Source organism: Aulonocara stuartgranti, assembly GCF_965226115.1.
Source record: "Aulonocara stuartgranti genome assembly, chromosome: 7".
Taxonomy (NCBI): Eukaryota; Metazoa; Chordata; class Actinopteri; order Cichliformes; family Cichlidae; genus Aulonocara; species Aulonocara stuartgranti.
The window spans coordinates 32,930,639-32,942,500 of record NC_138945.1 but is presented as its reverse complement, the minus strand read 5'-3'; the positions used below and the strand labels follow the sequence as shown (position 1 = coordinate 32,942,500).

Here is an 11,862-nt window from a genome sequence, read left to right as displayed (position 1 = left end):
GGTAAACTGAGGATTCAGACACTCAAATCCAGCCTGTATTCCCTTTTCTTCTCTGTATCAATTAGGTTATCTTATCTTGCAAAGCCTGGGCGGCTTTCATAATAGTGCACTTTGGAACTGTGAACAAGTGAGCTTGTGACCTAGTTGGCAAAGAATCGGCTGTGCAAATTCCAGCAAATAAAGCCAAGAGAGGCGTTTGATTCTTGAACAGTAGAGACATTGTCAGATATAACATCTTTGTAAGACCATGGAAAAATTGAGGCAAATTTTCAAATATGAATCTTGGAACATTCAAACATACATACATATATACATACAGAGAATGGAGTAATCAGTTGTAAGTCAGAAGGAGAATTGGCACTATAGAGCAAGAGCAATATTATGCAAATAAAATGTAACTTTGAACTTGGAGAAGAATAGATAAGAAGACTGGAAAAGACTTCACCCAGTTGCTGGAGACAAAACTGAAGGGAGAGAGTCCCACAAACAAGCAGCAGCTGAAAGCAGCTGCAATGAAGTCCAAGCAGAACATTCCAAAGGAGGAAGCAGAGTAATATTTGGGGATGTCCATGGGTTCTAGACTTCAGGCAGACACAGACTGAGAAGGATTTTCATCCAGTTATTAAAAATAATCCTTGTGTTAGTTTGACCAATTAGTTTGGAGTCTCTGAAAATGGGGGCCTGAGTATAAAAACAGATAATGCAGTGCATTTGTTAAAACCCTTGAATTAAACATGAAAGTTGATACTTCAATTACATCTTGATTGTTGGATTTAAAATCCACTGTGCTGGTGTACAAAGGCAAAATCACAAAAACTGAGTCATTGTCCAAAAACCTGCAGCTCTAACTGTATTATCTCCATATAAATGTGTACAGGCTTTGAAGCCATTCTCAGTGTGAGTAAAGAAAATTCAGTCAGGTCGAGGGCACAACGGTGTACTCTGCAACTTTTACGGTTTGTTATGAAATAAAACCTGATTCTTTCTGAGTCTCTTTTCTTAGTTAAAATGACAAGGACGTTCAGATCATTATGCAATAAAAAGGACTGCTTAAAAATGACTTCTGAGGCACAGCAAGTGAAAACCATACCAACAAGTGTGTGGAACAAGAAGGGCTTGCATGCCTGTACAAACAATGAAAATTCCTCTTGTTCTGGTTTGGATCTTATGTCTTTGAGTCCATCTGTCTCCATTTGTGCCAAACCTCATATGGAGGTGTTCAGAGTTTCTAATTACTTAGCCAAAACCAAAAATCTGGCACATCGTTTGCTCTTATTTTCATGGCAGTTCTTTATTTTCCTTTTAATTTTATTTTGTGGTTAGAATGATCACTGCTGTCTTAAAGCAAGTTCTCAGAAGACTGGAACAATGAGCAAATAAATGAACAGTTCTAATGGCTTTATTCCACACGTTTTTATTTCAGTTGTTTTCATTCCAAGACAACAATATTACCCAGACAATAAAAAGACCCAGAACAAACAGTTATTTGTACCTACAGCAGATGACAAGCATTTGTTTAGAGATGTTTTTGTGTCCCTAACAAATGTAAATTAAGGTTCCTCTTTGCCTCTTTTCACTCCCTTACCAAACAGCTTAACAAAAGACAGGATGTCCTCATCACTTCACATAATAATATTGCAGAATAACTTTAACTATGTACACTGATGTTCTAAAATCTTTTTTGTTTTTTTGTTTTTGGGTTTGTTTTTTTTGTTTTTTAAATTTTTCAGCCATCTGTCCAGACAAAAATTCCTCTTAACTAAAACTGACCCCTTTTCAAAATAGTTAGCAGTGTGTGAAGAAAAATTGCAGATTAGTTTGACACTGTGTAGCATTTTCAAATTAATGGCTCAAACAAAAACAAAGGCTCAAGGGTTGCATGGCCTTTGATAGGGCAGCGTTTAATTTGATGAATTGATAGACATCAGAGATGCTGTCAATGGCTTTTTCTTGATGTTGTTACTGTTCGCTTATTCATGTTTTATAATTAGTTCAAATAGTTTGACAACTGAAACAGAAAAAAGTAACCAACTTTATTTTAATATAGCGTCACAGTGTATGACACTAGAGCAGGAGGAAACTGAACAGAGATGTAATATGGTGAAGGTTTAATCGCTCATCTTGTTTTTTTGATCATTAACTACCTGACAGTAACTTTGGATATGTGAGGGTCAAGTGAAGAATGCCTCAATCACACAGGTCTAGTGACCACTGGTTGATGAGAAAAAATATGTATTCCCCAAATGGTTATAGTTCATTTAATGAAGATTATGTGTGAGTTTAAAAAGGAAGATCTGCAATCATTCATCTTTCCCCCTTTTTATTCCATAATTGCGTTGCACATGTGCAATGACAATAAAAGGCTAGTCTATTCCTGGGTGTTTGGCTCCTAGTCTACTCTTTACTTCATTACTCCTTTCCCTTCCTGTCAAACTTAATACTGTCAACACTTGTCCAATCATCTTCTTGCCTGCCTTGTTTGAGTCAATCAGCCTCCACTCTGTGTTTTAAATCTGTCCTCTTCTTCATTCTCCTTTACAGGCTTCGTGCAACCCATGTCCACGTCAGTCAGAGCTCCATTCAAGAATCCATCTTCATCTTCACCACCACGAGCAACTAGAATCCTATAACCACTGGCATTACATTTTGTCATAATGGGCCATCAGAGTCTAATTGCTAAATACATCAATTTTCTCCAATCGAGAGACTTCCGGTTTTGACGAGCATGGGGTAGTCACACTTTCCCTTAGCTCCCGCAACTTTTAGTTATTTGAGCGAGCCCGCCTAACTTATTTTTTGAGGCAGATATCTTTTTTTTTTTTTTTTTTTTTCAAGTTCAACTTTATTGTCACTTCAACCATATACAGTTTAAAAATACACAGTGAGGCGAAACAACGTTCCTCCAGGAACCAAGGTGCTACAAGACAAGTTAGTGCAAAAAAAAAAAATATATATATAATATATCTAGTAATAATATTGTGCAAAAGAGCATTTACAGGTTGGTGTGTGCGATGGTTTGGTGGTGTAGGTCAGTGTGTTTGCGCTTTGTGTTGGTTAGTCAGTCCAGTCTCAATGTTTTGAGGTATTTGAGTTAAGCTGAGTGATAATGTTAGTGTATGTGTGTGTGTGCGTGTTTATCAGTCAGTCCCTTTTTGCTGAGGAGACGGATGGCTTGTGGAAAAAAAGCTGTTGCACAGTCTGGATGTGCGTGCCCGAATGCTTCGGTACCTTTTTCCAGATGGCAGGAGTGTAAAGAGTGTGTGAGAGGGGTGTGTCCGATCAGCCACAATGCTGGTGGCTTTGCGAATGCAGCGTGTGGTGTAGATGTCCTCAATAGAGGGTAGAGAGACCCCGATGATCTTCTCTGCTGTTCCCACTATCCGCTGTAGGGTCTTGCGGTCTGATATGGCACAGCTCCCAAACCAGACAGTGATGCAGCCGCTCAGGATGCTCTCAATAGTTCCTCTATAGAAGGTGGTCAGGATCGGTGGTGGAAGCCGGGCCTTTCTCAGTCTTCTCAGAAAGAAGAGACGCTGTTGGGCTTTCTTGTGCAGGGAGCTGGTGTTGAGGGACCAGCCGAGGTCCTTCTCCAGGTGTACACCCAGGAATTTGGTGCTGTCAACGATCTCCACAGAGGAGCCGTTGATGCTCAGCGGTGAGTGGTCGCCTCGTGTCCTCCTAAAGTCAACAACCATCTCTTTTGTCTTGTCAACATTCAGAGACAGGTTGTTGTCCTTACACCAGTCCGTTAGTCTCTGCACTTCCTCTCTGTACGCTGACTCGTCGTTCTTGCTAATGAGACCCACCACGGTCGTGTCATCAGCGAATTTAATGATGTGATTTGAACTGTGTGTTGCTACACAGTCATGAGTCAGCAGTGTGAACAGCAGAGGACTGAGCACACAGCCTTGTGGGGCCCCAGTGCTCAGTGTGGTGGTGCTGGAGGTGCAGTTCCCGATCCGTACTGACTGAGGCCTTCCGGTCAGAAAGTCCAGGATCCAGTTGCAGAGGGAGGTGTTCAGGCCTAACAGGCTCAGCTTTCCGATCAGTTGTTGGGGGATGATCGTGTTAAATGCTGAGCTGAAATCTATGTACAGCATTCGGACGTGTGAGTCCTTCTTGTCCAAGTGTGTCAGGGCAAGATGGAGTGCAGTGGAGATGGCGTCGTCCGTTGAGCGGTTATGGCGGTATGCAAATTGCATTGGGTCCAGTGAGGGGGGCAGCAGGGTCTTGATGTGTCTCATGACGAGCCGTTCGAAGCACTTCATGATGGTGGGTGTAAGTGCGATAGGGCGGTAGTCATTGAGACAGGACACAGAAGACTTCTTGGGCACGGGGACGATGGTGGTGGCCTTGAAGCACGTGGGGACAACGGCACTGCTCAGAGAGATGTTGAAGATGTCGGTGAGAACATTTGCCAGCTGATCAGCACATTCTCTGAGCACTCTGCCTGGGATGTTGTCTGGTCCAGCAGCTTTACGTGGATTGACTCTGCGTAGAGTTTTCCTCACCTCAGCTGTAGTGAGACACAGGACCTGGTCGTTCGGAGGAGGGGTGGTCTTCCTCGCCGCCACGTCGTTCTGCCTGTCGAACCGAGCATAGAAGTTGTTAAGCACATCTGGGAGGGAGCCGTCACTGTCACAGGCAGGTGGTGTCGTCCTGTAGTTAGCGATGGCTTGTAAGCCCTGCCACATGCGTCGTGTGTCGCCGCTGTCCTTAAAGTGGTTGTGGATTCTCTGGGCGTGTGCGCGCTTCGCCTCTCTGATGGCCCGAGAAAGTTCAGCCCTCGCTCTTCTAAGCGCCACCTTATCTCCCTCTTTGAAGGCAGAGTCTCGGGTCCTTAGAAGTGCACGCACTTCCGCAGTAATCCACGGTTTCTGGTTGGGTCGTGAGATGATGATCTTGGAGACAGTGACGTCATCGGTGCACTTGTTGATATAGCTGGACACTGATGATGTGTACTCCTCCAAGTCAGTGAAGTCGCCGTAAGTTGCAGCCTCTCTAAACATGTTCCAGTCAGTGCTCTCAAAACAGTCCTGAAGAGCAGAGATGGCTCCTGCTGGCCAGGTTTTCACCTGCTTCAGAACCGGTTTTGATCGCCTGACGAGTGGTCTGTATGCTGGAATTAGTATAACAGAGATGTGGTCTGAGTAGCCGAGGTGGGGGCGGGGCTCTGCCCGATATGCGCCGGGGAGCACTGACTTGAGATTTGCATGGTTGAAGTCCCCAGCAACAATAAACAGTCCATCCGGGTGTGTATTTTGCAGTTCACTGATCTTTGTATACAATTCCCATAGCGCTTCCTTAGCATTAGCGCTAGGTGGAATGTACACTCCGATAATGAAAACAGTGGTGAATTCCCGTGGTAAGTAAAAAGGTCTGCATCTAACAGTCACAAACTCCACCAGCGATGAGCAATAACTAGAGACTAGCACAGAGTTCTTGCACCATTTCTCGTTGATGTAAACACACAAGCCGCCACCGCGAGTCTTACCGCACAGAGCTGCATTTCTGTCGGCGCGAAACGAGGCCAGCCCGTTTAGCTGAATAGCGGCGTCCGGTACTCTTTCGCTGAGCCATGTTTCCGTGAAAACAAAGACACAGCAGTCTCTAATCTCACGCTGTGTGGCCTGCTGGAGTCGGATGTAATCCAGTTTGTTATCCAGGGAGCAGACGTTGGATAAGATGATGGACGGTAGAGCCGGCCGGCTAGGGTTTGTTTTTAGCCTAGCACAGACTCCCGCCCGCTTGCCGCGCTTCCGCTTCCTCGCGCAACGCTTCCGATGTCTCCACCTCCATCCGCCGGCATCAGGCAACGCCGAGGCTTCGAGGCCTGGTTCGCGGAGCAAGCCGAGTTCACGCAGCGTTTCCCGCAGCCCCTCCTGGATGTCGTCAACTAGGTTATTTAGGTTGAAAAGTGTCTGGCTGTTGTATGCACGAACACCGACACCAGTTGCGACGTTATCCATACATAGTGCAAAATAAGCACGCTACACACAAAAACGTAAACAATAAACAATGCAGCACCAGTTTTGGCTCCGGAGTGGCCGCTGCGTGCTACTGCCGCGCCGCCATCTTGATGGTTTGGTGAAGCCGTCGGAACATTTGATGCCCTGCCATGTCGCCTAAACATGCGAAGTCGAATGGCAAAACAACCGAATGCGTGGCTGCTAGCGTTCCTGCGAATAACAGCACTGCTAGTGGAGCACCATTCGGCTTTACTGGTGGAACTAAAAGTCAGCTTTTTTGACGATGTGAATAAAAAGCTGGACGGACTACAGAAGGCATCGGACAACCATGGTGAGCGCCTAGAATCTTTGGAGGAAAGCGCCAAAACGCTCGACCAGCGCCTTGCTAAAGTGGAGGATACCTGTGAGACACTACAGGTCACTAATGAAAAGCTGAAGGCTAAGTTATCGGACATGGAGTCGAGAAACAGACACTGCAATGTCCGCCTTATCGGCCTTGAGGAAGGGATTGAGGGTCCACAACCCTCACAGTTGTTGCAATTTTCTCCAATCATGTTCAATTCTTTCAAATGATCTCTCCTTACATGTTCCTTAAGTATTTACAGATGAGTTGGATTCTTCCATCCAAACTATAGGCTACCTACAGCTAACCACCAAAGCAATCACAAGGTTTTTGATTGGGCATCCTCATTGCAACCAATTTCACTTAGCTGCTAAATAGCAGCTGTTGAATAGCTGATGACACTGTACAGCTCTTGTGGTGGGCTTGTAGATAAACACTATTTCATAAGGATTTGGTCAGATGATGACAAAGGTTTCTACGGAATAATATAGGAAGACTAGTGTGGATGCAAATTTTGTGCAACTTATTGCAAACATTTTCTACAACTTTTTGTAGAGATTTAGACATTAATATCTCATAGACCTTATCATTTCCTTTTAAACTTTACATGTTTAAGTGTCCAGTGAACTGTACCCTACCAATCAAAACCATCAGTCAGATTAAATTTCCAGTAATTTCTATTGCAGCAGTACCAATGCAACATCTCACCAACCAAATAACGGTGTACTAGGGAACTGCTCTGTATCTATCTGGAAACTATTCTGCATAAATAGCATATTATCATACTGGTACTTACTGAGTGATATGCAATGCTGAATCTAATCTAACTTCATTGTGTCCAGGTAGATTCCAGAGGAAGTCCTGAACAGGTTTCGCAAAAGGTTCACATTAAAGTAATTTAGAAAAGGGGAGCAGTGACAGTTTCATGCTTTTAAAGCCCTTAAATGTAATTTCTTCCCACAAAATCCAACCTATTTCTAGACAAGTAATTCCTTTTTTAAAGCAGTTACTCAGAAAACTTTACAGTGCATTTTCAAAGTTTGAAATGAGTGGGTGTGCAAGGTCAAAGAGAAGGTAAGCTGGGCTTTAGATGCTTTTTCTCATAGTGTGCTTTATCGAATAGTGGCCATGGATAAAATGACTTTTTAAAACAGGCACAGAGCATTTAAAATAGCTGAAAGAAAATCATATATACATTTTAAAGAAATGTTATATATGTGTCCCCCTAAGACCTGAACTCTTTCATGGCATGTATTTGTAATTTCTCTTTGCTATTTGGGCTGATTGGGACCAAAACAAAGAATTGCCTGATTTTTATTTTTTTTTTTACCTCATTTTTGTTTCTGAGAAAAATGAGATCCACATATGTGGACATTGATTTTAAATTTCGACAGAACAGTAGCAGTATAATGTGCTCGTAAGTGGATATCAGGGCCTTGTAAAGCAACATTTAACATTTTGGTCTAGACAACCCAAAATGTGATGTCCACATATGTGGACGCCAGGTCCTTCGAGGGTATAGTACAGTTCACATAAAGCACTTTATCCTCTGCCTCTAATGTGTTTTCTTCATGTGTCTGCTGAAGAGTACCCCACCTTTTCTTGTAGCAGACTCGTGAGCTTTGCAGGGTTTTTTTAAGGAAAGAAAAAAGAAAGCAAATAATAAAAAACAGTTTTTCATCACTTTAGACGTCATGTACTCTTTTTTAAATAGCTTTTCATTTGAAACCATGGACATTTGACAAATGGTAGGTGTTTAGGTAGTGTATACAATAAATAAGGTGTACAGTAATTGTGTGTTTCCAGGAAGTTCTTTTTTGGGTGGTGGTGGTGGTGAGGTGGGGGGGTATAAAAACAAACCAAAAAAATCAATAAAAACACATTTTAATGGGTAATAGGAGAGTGAACAGAGACAGACAACTTGGACAAAAAACACACAAAGCTTATTGTAGACAAAGCAGCAATTTGTGGCAGGTGATTTGCTTTCAGTGGAGTTCAGCTCTCTTCAAATTAGCACCCTGAGTTTCCCAGCCATTGTTTGCTCCTTCAGTTTCCCTTGTTTACAGAGAGATTGTATTGCATTGTTATTCAGCTGCCTGGACACTGATTTCCTCAAGCACATTTTGATTGGTTTTCTAAAATTGTACATAATTTGTATTCATTAACTTGTGATTACAAAAGGAAGAATGGAGGGTGTTGAAAGCAATATTAACAGCTGAATAGCAATATCAAGGTAACCTTTTGTTAAAGTGGTCACTATCCAATCAGAAAGCTTTATGGTAATAAGAAAGGGCTACAGGAGGAGCTCACATTAAAGCAAGAGCAGCAGATATCACACTGCTGTTGTTCCTTTGTATTCCACAGATAGATGCGTGTGTGTGTGTAGCACCTCCATTCAGGTAATATCAGTATAAAGTATCTATATGAATACTTAATTATTTTTTTTTACATGTGACGTATAAACTATATATTTGAGGACACTGTACTCATTATTTTGACCAGCTACTAGCGACTATTTTAAAAAGGAACAGTATGTTTAAACTAAGCCGCTCTCAGTTGAGAACAGGATTTTACCTCAGCTGCCCGCCCTGGCTCTCTGTGTTCTTGTTATGGGCTGCAGTTTTCTTGAGCCCAGGTAAGTACACAGACTGAATTACATGAATCTACCTATGCATGTATAAATGGTAAATATGGTGTATTTATCTACTGCATAATACTGTTTTAGAAAAACTAACATTAAGTAAGGCATATTTTTATGGACAGTAATTGAGACCTTCACATCTATTCTCTATTGAAGTCTGCTGAGACATAGAGCTCAGTGGTGTTAGTTTTCCATGTTACCATGGCGCCCGGGCTGTCCAATCAGAGATTACGTTTGGAGATGATTGTTGACTCCCTAATGTTCCTGGGACTCACATATGTGCAACGTTTGTGTGTGTGTGTGTGTGTTTTTTTCCTTTTTTAGGGTGCGGCTCTTATACTGGGCAGCTCTTCTTATTTTGACTGAGAAGTATATTTAAAGTTTATTTTATTTTACTATAGACAAACAGAATTATCTGAAATGTAGTTTATGTACTTTTTCCCACTAAGCACTTACACTTGTGGTCAGAAGTTCACATACACTCATTATGGGTATGAATATCATGGTAATTTGTTTTGGCTTTTTAATGATTTATTTGAACTCTTCTATTTCTGGGTTGTAATGATTATATAGCATGCACCTTTAAGAATTTGTGTTGAGGGGGGGGGGGGATTTCTGTAGCCCACACAGGGTCAAACGTACACATACAGGGTCAAATATATTCATACATTCACTTAAATCTTTTATTAAGTGGTGCTGAAGGCTCTAAAGTGTACTTTAACTAGCAAGGCCAAGCCCTACTAACTTCTCAGTAGTGATCATTATTGACAATGACTGGTGGTTTCTCTTTGCCTACATAAAACATGTTTGGCATCACTCATTGGACTGACAAATATCATGAATTATGAGAAAGTCCAAGGAACTCAATTAAGATCTGAATTTACAGAAATTTGGAAGGTCTCTTGGAGACATTTCTAAACAATTACAGATTCCAGGATCATCAGTTCAAACAATTGTACATAAGTACGAGGTATACAAGTGTGTCATCCAGGGGTGACGCAGCATGAACTGGAAGCTGCTGGAACGCCACTGTCATTTGGCCAGAATGATAAGGTGTGTTTGAAGGAGTAAAGGTGGGGCTTTTAAACCTAAAAACACTATACCAGCTGTCAAGCATGCTGCATCATGCTCTTGGGCTGTTTTGCTGCCAGTGCCATACAATACAGAAAGGGGATGGAGTAATGAAAAATAACCATCTTCAGATTCTTCAACTCAAATCAACAGATGATTGAAACTTCGACAGAAGCATGACAATGTTCCCACACACACATCAAAACTGATTTTGAAATGGATAAAGCAGGCTGAAATCAAGCTTCTGGAACAGCTTTGCCAAAGCCCCGACCTTAACCCTATTGAATATTTGTGGACTATGATTAAAAGCAAAGTCCATTTAAGTTGCCAGGAAACAAACATAAATAGACTACAGATTCTAGATAAAATCACAGATAAATTTTTGGGATTTCATCTAGAAAAAGGGGGGGTTTTTTGCGGGTTTTTGTTTGTTTGTTTGTTTTCACCTTTTGCAGCTAATTCAAAATGTTTGCATACCACAAAAGCCAGTTTTTCTTGTTGAGCTTGAAAATGCTGGCCTTGTGACAGAGCCAATACAATGATGCAAAGCTCTTTGAGATTAGTTTTGCCAAGAACAGCATAGAGTTACTTATTCTCTGAATCTCATTTTTCTTCTGGAGGGCTGCTTTAAAAAAAAATGTAACCAGTGTTAAATATTTCTTAATTTAATTTGTCCAAGTGCTTTTCATATCCCTTTGTGATATTTGGCTAAAACAATTATGTTTTCGTACTCAGCCTTCCTTTAACAAAATATCCTGAATCATTAGATGTGGAGACTGTAAACTGTGGCCCAGTAAGTGTGAAAATAGGATATTTATCACTGACAACAAAAATAAGGATTAGATTAGAATCAGTATGTGTGTAATTAATTTATTTTTACTTACAACTGGCACGGCTGTAATTAAACAGCTAGCCGAAATTTCTTAATTCTTTATTTATTGCAAAACAATAGACATGGAGGAGGCTCTGATGAGAAATCAATCAAATACAGTTGATACACGAGATGATAAAATAATAAGAATATGTAAACATATCTATGTAAACCTTTGGGAATGTAGATATTACTAAGAATAGGGTTTGTTGCAAAGATTCCACAGGAGATGGATAGAGGATGTAGTATGTAAGTTTTGTTCTAGATTGTCAAATATAGATATTATAGATGTTCTGCATTGTTTTTTTTCCCTGTTAAAATTGTTAATATGTCTCTTGGGCAGGTGGAGGGATGGGGAGTAGTGGCAGCCTTGAAAGACAGAGAGTGACCTGGTGTCTTTCCAAAGTTGTGTAGCTGCTGCACAGAATGAAGTAGGGTGATCAGAGCTAACTAGCATATTTTGTACACAATATGGTAATATTTCTGATATGAATCTAGATATAACCTTTTTTTTTTCTTCAAGTGAGTTCTGTGAAGTACTTGGTGTTTGATTCCACAAGTTGGCACCTGATGATGATGATGATGAAGCTCAGTTCTCATTTAGTTTTTAGGGGTTTTTTGTGGGGTTTTTTTTTGAGGAACAAATGTTAATCGTTCTCAAGATGCAGAAGCAAGATCCGGGACGATAACTGCAAAATTAAGTTTTGACTGGATGGATGATTTGAGTTGCAGATATTCCAGAAAATGTCTGCTTCTCATGCCATTGCCTCTTGATGAAGTAGGAGAATGAGAGCAGGATATTAATTTGAGAAATATGTTGCAGATGTGTGATACATTTTCCATACAGTGTACATCAAATGTTAGAGTAGAAATAGATGGTGCAACCTGTCAGTTATTGTTGCTGTTAATGTTTTGAAACAATGCTGTTTGGGTGTCTGACGGGAGCATGATTGATCTGAAACTAAGA

The 11,862-nt window shown here is 41.2% G+C and overlaps 3 protein-coding genes across 4 annotated transcripts in view; 1 reads left to right on the top strand and 2 right to left on the bottom strand.

The window, feature by feature from the left end:
• The window catches only part of LOC309709902 (putative flavin-containing monoamine oxidase A), a 68,101-nt gene extending 67,975 nt beyond the window's left edge, over positions 1 to 126 (bottom strand). Inside the window, exon 1 of the mRNA XM_082538875.1 lies at positions 1 to 126. This exon is cut by the window's left edge and continues 152 nt beyond it. The gene's annotated coding sequence lies outside the window, so the exon portion shown is untranslated.
• The window catches only part of LOC309709922 (uncharacterized protein), a 322,961-nt gene that overhangs the window by 105,377 nt on the left and 205,722 nt on the right, over positions 1 to 11,862 (bottom strand). The gene's annotated exons all lie outside the window — the stretch shown is intronic.
• vsig8a (V-set and immunoglobulin domain containing 8a) overlaps positions 1 to 11,862 on the top strand; it is an 89,083-nt gene that overhangs the window by 57,699 nt on the left and 19,522 nt on the right. The gene's annotated exons all lie outside the window — the stretch shown is intronic.